Genomic DNA, 13766 nt, shown 5'->3' on the forward strand with positions numbered 1-13766 from the left:
ATTGTAATATGTATATGGATGGAACTTGCTTAGGTATGAACAATGTGTATGGATGAAACTTATGTGATATGTGATATGAAACTTATGTGCTGGATATCTGATATGGAAATATATCTATATATGTCATATATATTTGCTCTAAAAATTGTTGGATTCAAAAAAACAGAAAAAGAGCCATTATGCAGGCTCTTTGTCGTCTGCCACCGACGGCAAAGAGCTCTTTGCCATTAGCAGCGGACGGCAAAGAGGCCACGTGGCAGGCAGCTGTGCTTCCTGGGAGGCTGACCAATTTGGTCAGTTTGCCTACAGTGGCTGACGGCAAAGGCTTTGCCGTCCGCGGCGGACGGCAAAGAGCAAAAACTTTGCCTACAGCGGCGGACGGCAAAGGCCTGCCGTGTAGTGACATCGGCTGACATCACACGGCGGACGGCAAAGGCCTTCCGAAGTTTGCCATCAGCGGCGGACGGCAAAGGCCTGCTGTTAGCCACCTAACGGAGTAACAGTGCACTTATTGCCATCTGCACTCTTTGCCGTCCGCTGCTGATGGCAAAGGCTCCTTTTCCGTCAGCCGCCCGAAGCAGACGGCAAAGTACCTCTTTGCCGAACCTTACTTTGCCGTCACCTTTTGCCGTCCGCGGCGGACGGCAAAGACCTTTGCCGTCAGCCATCCATGCCTTTGCCGTCCGCCATGGCTGACGGCAAAGTAGCTGATTCTTGTAGTGCACATCCCTCCCTGACCTCACCAAAATAGCCCAAGGAATATATTCTAATTGAAACATAATATATCTCTAGTGATATATGTATATCAAAATTAGAGTGTTTTGTATCAAGTTTGTGAATAAGTATTATTCTAATTATGATTATTTGCAACACACATGAACATTGCTAGTATTTCGAACCATGCAAAAAATTTCCCCTAGTATTCCATAGTTTAGGGTTTTCCATCAAGATATTACTCACCCATGGTTGATATTTACTTTCAATCATGTACACATATGCACTATGTAACTAACCTTGCTTATTGGGTTCCAAATCTTAACTTTCACTCCTACTTTCAATATGTAGATTATTTAACAAAAACATACCACTTTCAACCAGCCCTAGGAAGAACCTATTGTACAAAAAATAGCAAAAACACACCCAAAATTTCTAAATCCACGCCAAAAACTACTACCTACCGATTAGGTTAGTTTAAACCCATTTATGACAAGGTTGGCCCACACATCCGTGCTGACGAGGCAGCTTAAACCAACACATTTTGTTTGACCGTTGACACGAGGGACCCACATCTGACCTTCTATCCTGTTATTCCCCCTCAAATCATTATTTTTCCTGAACATTACTTCAAACAGTACTGATGCATGTTCGTCGGTGGCGCCGGCGATGAGCGAGTTGGCCGCCGCTCCGCCGGACGGGCCGGACGCCGCGCTGGCCTCCGCACGGGTTGGCAGGCTGGCCCGAGTGTGACTCACGAGCGAGCAAGCCGTCATGCTGGCCTTCCTCGAGCCAGATGGCTGGCCTTAACGCGGCGCGCGCGACTAAGCCGCCATGCCAATCTAGCTAGCAAACCTTGCAGACAAGCAGCTGGACGGAGCTATCTTGGCTAGCTAGCGGCCGCGAACGCCGAACGGAGCTCGCATCTGGGCTGCCGCAAGATGGGCTCTGCACCGCCGGCGGTTTTGACCTCGCCTTCTGCCGGCGGCGGTAGCTGCGTCCCATGGCCGAGGATGACTAGGTGAACGGGCCGGAGGTAGGAGGTCACTCGGGGATTTTTGTGCAGACTGACATGTAGGTCCCACAAGTCATAACGCCTGGTCGAATAGAAGGCGTTGACTTAATGGGCGACATGGGCCCTGATTGGATACTCTAAGTCAGAGGTTAGATTCTAACCCTAAACTAACTCTAACCAAAGTGGTGTTTGGATGGCAGGGTTAGATTGACAACAAATGTATCCAAACAGGGCCATGGGTTGAAACGTGCCTACAACGACACTTTGTAGAGTAGTCGTTTCTTGGTAGGGCTGGTTGCTAAGAGCATGTACAATGGTTGATAAGGTAGTCTTATCTTAAGTCTGCCACATATACAAGTAGTAGTAGTTTCTTGGCATTATTAGTGGTTTCTTGCATTATTAGGGGTTTCCAGTAAGGCTACTCATAGTGGGGAGTATCATATGCTAGTAACATGCGTATGATACTAGTGTATGATACTACCTCCATAGTGCATAGTATCATAAACTAGTACCATAGATGATCATATTTATTGCCATGCATGACAGAAAGTAGCATATCATTTAACATGATATGGTATCTACCTATGTTACTCTAACACTCTCTATCTTCTTTAATTATGTGCCACATAAGCATGTTTGCTAGTCCCAAGTGCATGTTACCACTTATGTTACCCCCACTATGGCCAGCCTAAGGAACAATGTACTACTATCAACAAAAGGCGATTCTAGGTTGCGTTGTACTCCAATGAGTACTACTATTGGTTGCGGGAGTGTATACCTTGTTTTGTGGGTTCAATCCCGGCCGAACGCACGGTGGTCTTCTTTTTAAATAGTAACTTTGCTGCGAGCCAATATTTTACACGGGTAGTTTGAGTTTTGAAGTCAAACGGACGTGTGACACCACAATCTGGGTGCACTGGATAGCCTAGCCACGTGAACGGGTTTTCCTTCCCAGCATCTCGTGGCTTGCGTGCTCACCCTAGCCGCACCTCGCTTGCAGCTTCCTCATCAGCTAGTAGCATATTTAAACTAGCGCCTCCCAATTAAGCCCGAGGAGCCGGAAAAGCCTAGCGGGGCATTGGGAACTGTGCAATATGGCTCTGTACGTACAGTGCTCTACTAGTACTCTGTAGCTTGTGGCGTTGCACACATGGACTTCACTCCATTATCGGCTCTACTATAAAAGAAATTCCTCTTGATGTGTTTTTTTAAACGGAGGCAAAAGCTTTGCGTCATCTCATTCATAAAGAAGGAACTACTAACAAAATTCGACGAGATCCATTACACCTCCACAAATGGAAGCGAAAAGCCTAGTCTCGCTGTATCAAATAACTCAAATGTTCTGCCCCCGCAGTAACCGTCGCTGATAAACAGGCTGCTAGTGTGTGCGTGAGAGGAGCGGCTGACTAGGCCAGCTACGTGAGTGGAGCGGCTGAATAGAGCACCAAGAGTACCCACTAGGACACTACGTAGGTGTACTTTCCCTGCATTGATAGTACAACGATGGTTCTAGAGAACAGTAGTACCCCCCACTTCCAACTGTAGCTCCTTGGCCCTGAGATTCAAGAGTTCAAAACTGGTGCACTATACTAGAAGTACAGTACATAGCACTAGTAGTACCCTCGCACTACTAGTTGAGAAAGTAGTACTAGTACTGCTACAGTACGAGTACGTACTCCTCCGTCACGTAATGTAAGACATTTTTGACACTAGTTGGCGTGTACAAAAATAGCAAAAACATACCCAAAATTTCTTAATCCACGCCAAAAACTACTAGCTAGTGCCAAAAATTTCTTACTAGTGCTATTATTTAGAGTATAATGTAATCCCATAACATCCCATAATGCTATTACTAGTAGTAAATAATAGCCTCACCCCTTCGCTTACTACGCTCTAAAGTTGGAAGGGACGAGGCCCTGCGGTTACTACCCTCTTATCTCCTCCTCGCCAGTCCCCCTCCCCTGAAGAGAAGGCAGTTCGTCGCTACTCCCATGGATTCGCCAGGCGGTTCTCCTCCTCGTCTAGGCTGGGAGACCTTGGACGACGATCCTCTGGGAGAAATCGCATGCCGCTCCGACGTCCTCACCGCCGCAAGTCTCGGTGCTTCCTGCAGCAACTATTTCAAGACGGTGCTTAAAATGGCTTGGGAAAAGGCCATGCTTGTTGGTCTTCCATGCGTCCTTGGGGAGAAGGTTCTTCTATGGGACAATCCTTTGAATAGTCCGCCGCTCCTTGGCCATGGTTGCACATTGACTCCGCTAGAGTTGCCGACGTTGAGAGGTAGTCGGATTTTGTCCGATGAGCAGGTCAGTAATGGAGTTTGATCATGTATTACTTAGTTATTCCATTTCCATCCCGTAATTTCTCGGCTGCCCACCGTCTTATATATAGGTCTGGGTCGGTGCCAACGAAGATTGGCTTGCATACCTCCGGCCGGATACCACCATCATTTTGCACAACATCCACAGCAGTGCGGCCGTTCCAGTAGACCCCTTCTCCACCATTGGGATCGGCCTTCCGGACTGGCTGGGCTTGAATACGTATGATGATGCCTACATGAGATTGAAGAAGATAGCAATTGCGGACCCGCTGACAAAGCGACACGGCTATGACGATTACTATCTCATCACAGTGTTCGACATAAGGATTGCCATCAATGCAAGAGGCAGTAACGGCAGAGGCTGGCGCATGTTGGCGACGGCAGATTTGTACCCCTACACGTTGGAAGACGTCGTGCGCCATCTAGGCCACATCTTCGCAGTGACAAGCCAAGGGACTTGTTTCATCTGGTTGTCATCCTATGGTACGGGAGATTACAAATGGAATGCACAAACCATTATTTGCATCCCTAACGGTACTCCATTATTTTGCACGGACCAGTCATCCCGCGATCAAAATAAGATCGCCGATCCTGGATGTGCATTTGCATCCGCGATTCGGTCTAACCTGGAACCTTGTAGCTGACTTTGGCATATTGGGATCAACTATCTTAGCAGTCGTTACCCATGGTACCACTGATGTGCAACATGGTCACACAATCTACCATGATCGGATCGTCACCATCTACCGAGGTATTCCATTTTTTAACCCTCTCGCCTTCTCTTTCATTGTTGCACTAGTACTCTACTTACGTACTAGTAGGAGTACTTTTTACCTTGGAGGACGCGTATAGCTAGCTAGGCCCTTGAAGACTTGAACCCGCTAGCTGCCACCATTTTTGTTTTTCCATGTCTTACTATCTCATCCATGTAGCCAACAATGGCTATATATAATAAGCCGGTTATTTTACTTCCTCTATACCGGAGTAGTGCTATTTGCTGCACAGTATAACTGACCGCCATATTTGAGCACAACATTATTGTGCATGGACCTTGACTATGTACGTCACCATGTGTCCAGATCTGAGATGCCGCGTGTACCAGATGAAAGGCGCCGAGTTCGATCCTCGTGATGCTATGTGGGTGCCGAGGAACACTCTTGGAGAGTACTCGCTTTTCATTGGGGACAGCTATCCCATTGTGAAGCAGATGCCACCTTCCGTGCACGACACGGAAGGCCTGCCGTTCATGAAGCATGGTTGTATCTTCAGTGCGCACCGCCGGATGAACGACATGCTGGGACACGTTATCCCTGATTTATGCCGCTTCAGCTTGGATGAGTCTCCATTGTGTGGAACCGGACTAGAAAGCTGCGACAATGATTCCCGTTTCCCACCGCTATGGATCGTGCCATCCATGAATAACACTTGGGACTGGAACCTGGAGGAGGACATGTAGCCCATCTATAACGTGTAAGTGGAGTACGGTAAATTGTGAATGGTAGCGCTGTGAATATATGTAGACTAGTCGTGCACAAATTTATCACATGAATTGGAGATGAACTTGTGTGGCATAGAGGCATTTGTCCTTTAGAATTTATTACTAGTAAATGTGTTATGTGTATGTGCAATTTGTGTGGTTGTTGCACGGGCTCCAACATGCTCTTTCAGAAGAAAAAAAGGTGGCACAGCTTTGGATATACGTGACGTGGCAGCATCATACAATAGCATCGTTCACTATAGTTGTAGTATGCTCCTACTAGGATGACAACTCCTAGAAAACCTTGCACTTGTCTCTTTGCCTCTTCGGGAGGTTCAACAGTTCGTACTCGTGTGAACCTTGCACTTGGCTCTTCGCCTCTTCGGAAAGTCCAACAATGATGATACTACAGTACACATTATGCTTCTGGCAATCTGACACCGATTGAACTGTTGCACGTCCACCGCAAGGGCGAGGGCGAGGGTGAGGAAGAGGGAGAGGGCCCTGTAGTCAAAAGCCTCTCCTCGTCCTGCGAACCACCGCGCGTGTGGGCGAGGGAGAGGCGTAGTAAGCAAGCTTCTCCTCGTTCGGTGAGTTGACGGGACACATCAAAGCAGTACTAGCACTAGTCCATACTGCATCCTTTCCGGTTAATATGGCTTAATTTGAAACGAGAAAAATACAATGGCGGTCAACGTATGTAACAATACGCTCTTTACGGTCACTATATATAGTTTTGTGGTGATTATATGATAACTAGCTCATCGTAGAGCACCATATTGCACCCTACGGACCGGCCACATAGTCGATGTGGCACTTTGTTGACTCGTTAAATTGTCACCTGGTTTCTGGGTCCCACCTGTCAGTTGGCAGAGCAAAGAAATCAGCTAAAAAACAAAGAGTGTAGTACATCTGCACTTCCAATGCATTTAGCCTTCAATCTAAATCGATATTGATTGACTAATGCACCAACTTGTGCTCTAGGTATAGGCTACATGTCTATCCTTAATTACAGCATGCAACGACCTTCATTTAATATTGTTCTCTCAATGGTCGCATGCACACATAAGTCTGCTACTTTTGGGCGTTAATTATGCCCTGGTCAATGTGTAAATCTCTAAATGTACAGTCTTTCACGGACGTAGGGAGTAGGTTGAGCACTTGAGCGTGAGCGTGTGTGTTGCGTCGTGTGCTGTGTGCCGCATGGGTGTGTGAGTGTTGCGTGTGTCCATGTGTACGTGTGAGTGTTGCATGTTGCATGCATGCATGCATGCATGCATGTGGCTTACTCCCTCCCATTGACATGTTCATATTTCAAGCTTCCTCTGTTCCCTCCATATGGTGATACTCCCTCTGTTCCCAAATACGGAGTAAAATCCTCCCTCTGTTCCCAAATACGGAGTAAAATCCTCCCTCTGTTCCCAAATACTGAGTATTTGTCTTTCTAGAGATTTCAACAAGTGACTACATACGGAGCAAAATGAGTGAAGTGGGCGTAGAGGCATAGGGATAATGTAGAAAGGAAGTCTTCGCGGTCCATTATTCCCCATCTCGGTTAGAGAGAACTATTCAACTAGTCTTCGCAGTGAAGTGGCAATACACGATGTAGCAGATGGGACACTTAATTAATAAGCTAAACCAGTCGGTTGGTGTTACTAAATCAGCCTTACCCAGTACTACCATCATGTTTGCCAGTAGAGCATGCTTTTGTCCTCCATTAACTGACATATGGACCCTCTTGTGGTAGACACATATGTCATCGGTGTAACTATTTACACTCCGAAGGACGGTATATCCTGGTAGTAGTAGTAGAATTGAGATTTAATGCACTTTCTTCCCCGTCTTCCATTCTTCTTCCTCCTCTCTTCCCCATCGTCGGCCGCACACCATTTCTCCCTGCTCTCTGCTCGCCTGCCCGCGCTATCTTCCTTGGTAGCTCGCGCATACCATATCCCCCCGCTCACTTCTCAGCCACATGAGGAGAAGCTTCTTCGCTCGCCCGAATCCACTTCCCCGCTGGCTCGCAGGCAACGAAAACCCTAATGGCAGAACCGACTGACATGCAGAGCCGCGATTGGAATTCCCTCCCCGATGTTCTCTTGGAGCAGATCTGTAATCGTATGGACCTACTCAGCACCGTCCGTCTGGCCGCATGCTCGGTGTCTTTGTACCGTCTACTCGTCTGGAACCGGCCGACTCTTTTCAAGACACCCTGCTTGCTGATGCCCAATCCTCGCAGGTGGCCCAGACACCGACTTAACGATCCTACGGAGGTTGCCGTGGTGCCCCTCTACATGCTACCAATACCCGCCCACCTATCCTTCATCCGCGGCCACTACTGGGCAGGCATGAAGGCCAACTGGATCGTCCTCATCCACCAATCCGGTAGTCCGTGGCGTCTCGTGGATATCTACACCCAGCGAGAGATCACCCTTCCATCTTTGGATACCTCTGCCATCGAGCCTCGCGGCCCGCCGGGCACTCCTGCCTACTACGCACGAGACGCGTCGAGCGTTTGGCTCGACCTCTGTTTGCTGAAGGTTGTAATCTGCAAAGTGCCCACACCATCAGAAGACTACATGGATTAGAAGCTCATTGTCGTGTTCAACATGGGATTAGTCTAGCTGGAATCCGGTCACCATACATGGTTGTGGCTCATCGTCGATCCTCTTTACCCAACACTTTTGTCTGATGCTATAGTGCATGATGGCATCGTTTATGCGGTCGATGCACAGATTGGCTGCCTATACTGGTGGAATCTATCGTCATGTAATTGTTCTATCTCATCTCATCTTTACCTTAAGAATACGACTGCCTATTCATTGTTACAAATTTAGAATATATAGTATGTATATAACCACATCATTGGTATATGTTCCTCTCATTTCCTAGATTTTTATGACCACACATGTTATTGTTAGAGTTGATATGAGAACAATTGGTATCTAATGATTGTTCGAATAGATATTATGAGTATAACCTCATGATTGCTATATGTTACTCTCATTTCCAGGATTTTTATAACAACACATGTTATAAAATAGAGTTGATATGATAACTGTAGTAAGTGCTATGGTAGAATATGAGTAGGCCCTGTCATATCTATTTTCCTCTCATTGTTACATGATGTTTGAACCATGATATATTGCTAGAATATGAAAGCCATTGGCTTATTTTTTTAACTTGGGGTATGATTATGACCACGGCATTGCAATTCTCTGTCTATGATATGTGTCGCTATTATAATAATCTTAATTCCACACATACTCTGAACATGATTGTTTATTTTTGTCCTTTTGGTCTCCAATTTGAATTGTTGCAGCAGGCGCAAATGCGCTGGCCTTCATGATTCCAGGACCTGGAATCATACCAGCCGATGGGTGGTGGTTTATTGCTTGTTTAGCTGACGGTGGTCATTTTATGCTCATTTGCACTTACCAAATTGACCAAACCATTTCATCAAACCACATGTAGTACAATGCTTGGGTCGTTCGTGACATTGATGGCTATGGCTCCTTCGTGTTCGAGAAAGATCCCAGCTCCGTTGGGCCAGGTGTATTCAACTGGAGGCGGGTTTACAGCCTTGGCAACCACTCCATGTTCCTCGGGCTCAATTATCCGACCATCCAACCAATCATCGATCATATCACCGGCGATGATTACCGTGCTATGCAACTTCCATTCGCCAGGGGGGACTGTGTTTACACATCATACCATGGGTTTCATGAATCACCATATCCAGAGATTTGTCGACACAGCTTGTTGCCAGATAATCTTCAGTGTGTGAAAGGCGTCAAGCTTCCATGCGATGGATGGCTTTTGCTAACCTGACATGCGGCGATGTGGTTCATGCCAACATCAAATATGCACAACTTGATTCGTACTGATATGTAGATTGAGCCATGTATTCTCCTGTTGTAGCATGACCCTCTTTTGATGGATATTATGTACTATTGTTAGTTTGAAGCACTCCTCTAGTTTGAAGGATAGATACCTTTCTGGGATCAAGTGCATCCTAACTCACCTGCGCAGGATGTACTGCTAATGATGATGGAGATTCTGTGCAGTGTATATATATATATATATCACTTAGGCTTCAAGTGCGTACTTGTTAGTCAAACCTATGGTTAAAATGTGACACTAAATACGACTAGTAAGTAGTATAGTAGCAGTACTAGTATACGTCGGTCAAATTATTCATCATGTCCACACATTGAATTGACGTGACAACATGCTGCGCGTGAGGTGATACAAGAATCTCGGCGGTGTGTTCAGGTATTCTGGACTTCAAATTTGGAGTACCACTTGTCTGTCGAAATTTTTCATCATTCACTTAAAACAGTCGATTGATCATACATTGAGTACCATATAGCTGGAATTAACCCATGCAAGTCGAAGAAGGATTGGCCGGTGCTGCCGGCTGGCGTCAAGTTCGATCCCATGGACCAGGAGCTGATAGAGCACCTTGAGGCCAAAGTGAGTGCTGACAGCGCAAGATCTCACCCTCTCATCGATTTGTTCATACCAACCATCGACAGTGAGCACGGCATATGCTACACCCATCCTGAGAAACTTCCAAGTAAGACACCGATCGGCTGTCTACTTGCACAAACATATTCCTTTGTTTATAACTCTATTTTTCTTTTTAGACGCAGACCGGGTGAAGCAATTACAATTTGACAGTTAATAAAAAGTGAAACAAGTGACTACAACATGCCAAAGATGTTATGAAAATGCCAACTACATACACTAAAACCTGTATTCGACAATACTGTAGGTATCACACTGAGTGGCCTAAGCAAGCATTTCTTCCAGCGCAATTCCAGGGTGTTCAAAAGGGGCACGTGGACGCGTCGTAAGATACAGTCGGAGTGCGGCATGCACGCGATGTGGCACAACACCGGCAATACCTTGCCGGTGATGGTCAACGGCCGGTAGACGGGCAACAAAAAGGTTCTGGTGCTGCACACCAAAAAGAACTTCGACCAGCAGAGGACCAACTGGGTGATGCACCAGTACCACCTCGGGGACCTGGAGCAAGAGAAGGAGCAGGAGCTGGTCCTCCGCAAGATTTTCTACCAGACGAACACTAGGGCCAGGAGTAAAAAGATTATAAGTTAGTTTGGTATTGGTACTTGTACTACCTTATCGTCCGCAAGTTGGTATTGTTGTTAACGATCTTTTGGTATGAACTTGGCATTTGCTTCCAACCATCATGCCGAGGGTCGATGTGGACATAAAGCTGAATCATTTGTTTCAAAACGAATTTTCAGGCACCTGATTTTTATTTGATGGGTAGCATAAGCACCTGCCGTTCGAATTCCTAGTTCTCCAAATTTTTCGAAACAAGTGCATGCTCTTATTATCACGATGAAAAAACAATATCCCTGCTGCATCCCAGTTATCAGTCTGTACTTGTAGAATTCTCTCGTTTATTGAGCACGTATATTGTTTTTTCAGGTCGAGCAAGTTTCAACTGGGCTGTAGACTGCCCAGGCTTGGTTTTGTTTTTAACAGGCCCAGCTCATGACGACAACGGGGCACAAAGATTCAGCGGGTATCTATTGGCCTCTGGCCCGTCAGTGTTAGTTATATTTTGTCTTACAACATCCGCAGGCACTTTTTTACTGAATCAAACACACAACCCAGTTCTATTTTCCTCTTGAAACGCATGTCCTACATCCGTTTTCTAATCTCAACCTATAGTTTTACTAGTTCATATACACGTATCATTATATTGAAAATACATAAAATTCCCTTTTCATATTTACATCCTAAATTTTGTTGTTGTTTTCCCTCCCAGCGCTGATTTTTTTACCACTGGTTTCCCCTTAAACCAACTCAATTGTCCCACGTCTTATTTGCTTACAAAAAAACAATTTTTTTGGCAAATCAATAAGTTCTTAAAACATGTTTATCATTTCGGGATTACAAAAGTTTGGATTCCACCGAAATATGCAAAATAAGGTTGAACTTTTTGACCGTGGTCCTGGGCAGAAAATGGGTTGTAATAAATTACTTAAGAAATAGCAAATGGGCTGCAAATTATTAAAAAATAGCAAATGGGATCTATGTTTTCTGCCACAGATTTGGAGGTTGACTTGTGGGCCTACTAAGTTCATGCGTACACAAGGTTTATCAAAAAAGAAACTTAGTCAACAATCGACTCTACCAGCGTTAGACCGTTAGATGTAAATCTAATGGCAATTGTGCTTCTTCAGTCTCTGATCTTCCTGCCCCAGCCACTCAAACCAGCGCCGTCGTAACCGCCTGCTCCTCCTCCCGTGGCCGGCTGTGCTGCCAGGTAGGCCTCACGGCCCCATCATATACTCGCATCCCTGGCCTGTCTATCCCTCTACTCACCCACACCTCCTGTTATTTTCCGACGACGGCAGCCGAACCAGTCAACCCTCGTACTCTCCACTGCATGGGCAACCACTGTCGTGTCTTCCCCGGCTCTGTGTCGTTTCCTTCGTAGGCCTCGCCATCGTCCACCGCCCTGGTGCTCTCGGCGCGGCGTGGTCAACATGGTCAACGAACGACATCCATCGGAAGTGGACTATACGTGGAGAGGCTAACAGCTGGGTCCACGGCCGCACACAAGGAAATGCCTCCTTATTACGCGCAAAATAATGATTCCTCCACCTGACATCTAGGACCTGCCAGAAGGGCCTCTATATTTTGCAAAAAAAACGTTCCCTCCGCTGACAGGTCGGACCCACCAACTATATCTTCACACGCAAGGAAGTGCCTCCTTATTGCGCACAAAAATGAATACCCCCTGCCAGCTGGGACCCACCACAGTGGGAGGCTGACTTGTGGGCCTACTAAGTTGACGGGGACAGAGGGCTTTGTCAACTTAGTCAATATGAACGATTCTAGCTCCAGTGACCGTACGATGTCCATCCAACGGGCTTAGTGCTTCTTCAACCTCTGGTCTTGTTGCTCCAGCCGCCCAAAGCAGCACCGGTCGTGCCGCCTGCTCCTGCTCCCGTGGCCAGCTGTGCTGCCACGGAGGCCTCACCGCCCCCATATTACTCCCACCGCTGGCCAGGCCATCCCTCCACTCACCCACACCCCCTGTTATTCTGCGGCAACGGCAGCCTCACACCGCAGCCGAACCAATGAACCCTCATACTCCTCTCCGCGTGGGCATCCACTACCGCGTCTTCCCTGGCTCTACGTCGTCCCCTTCCTAGGCCTCGCCATCGTCCACTGCCTTAGTGCTCTCGGCGCGGCGTGGTCAATGTGGTCATTGACTGACTTCCATCCGAAGAGTACTGTACGTGGAGAGGCTGACAGCTGGGTCCACGACCAGAACCCAATTTTTTTGTGATTTGCCAAGTAAGTCGCTTTGTCAGGCCTGTTGGGCTGCAAATCCTTCAAGACGAGGAGAGCTTCATTCGGCTGGCCGAGAAAATGGCCTATCAGTAATGAGAAATGGGCTGTACATTTTTAAAACACATCAAACTGGCAATTAGTTTCAAATTTCTTTTTTTTTCATTTCAAGATTTTAAATTGCGTTGATTTTTATGCGTCGACAATTTTTTGGATTTTATATTGATATACATTTATTTTTAAAATCAGTTTGAATGTGACTCGAAATTTCGGGATTAAAAACAGTTCGGACCGCACCGAAATATGCAAAATTTTGCATAATGTTTTAACCGTGGCCACAATATGGGCTGTAATGCAAACAAAAAGAATATGGGCTCCAAAAAAACCTTAAGAATTAGCAAATGGGCTGTAAATTATTAGAAATAATTGCAGATGGCCTGTATGATGTTTTCCACAGATTTGAGGCTTTCCTAAAAAAAGGTTGACGCACAAGCAGAGACTGTTGGATGTCCATCCAATGGCCGTCGTGCTTCTTCAATCTCTGCTCTTCTTGTTCCAGCCGCTCAAACAAGCGCCGGCAGGACTGCCTGCTCCCTCCTCCCCGCGGCCGTCTGTGCTGCCGCGCAGGCCTCACCACCCCATCGTACTCCCATCGCTGGCCTAGCCATCCCTCTACTCACCCACACCTGTTGTTATTCTCCGGCAACGGCAGACGAACCAGTAAACCCTCATACAGTCCTACTCCCCTTCGCGTGGGAAACAACTACCGAGTCTTCCCTGCCTCTGTGTCGTTCCCTTCCTAGGCCTCGCCATCGTGCACCGCACTGGTGCTCTCGGTGTGGCCTGGTCAACGTGGTCAACGATCGACATGCATCTGAAGTGGACTGTACGTGGAGAGGCTG

At 46.8% G+C, this 13766-nt stretch overlaps 1 long non-coding RNA gene across 1 annotated transcript; it reads left to right on the plus strand.

Moving 5' to 3' along the window:
* Positions 1-3909: 3909 nt before the first annotated feature.
* On the plus strand, positions 3910-5609 carry LOC147985211 (uncharacterized). The gene is made up of 3 exons (XR_015615103.1): positions 3910-4035; positions 4121-4800; positions 5129-5609. It is a non-coding gene; the product is annotated as an uncharacterized LOC147985211 (long non-coding RNA).
* Positions 5610-13766: the final 8157 nt, after the last annotated feature.

Source organism: Triticum urartu, chromosome 2A (genome assembly GCF_056163025.1).
Source record: "Triticum urartu cultivar PI428250 chromosome 2A, HENAU_Tu73, whole genome shotgun sequence".
Lineage (NCBI taxonomy): Eukaryota > Viridiplantae > Streptophyta > Magnoliopsida > Poales > Poaceae > Triticum > Triticum urartu.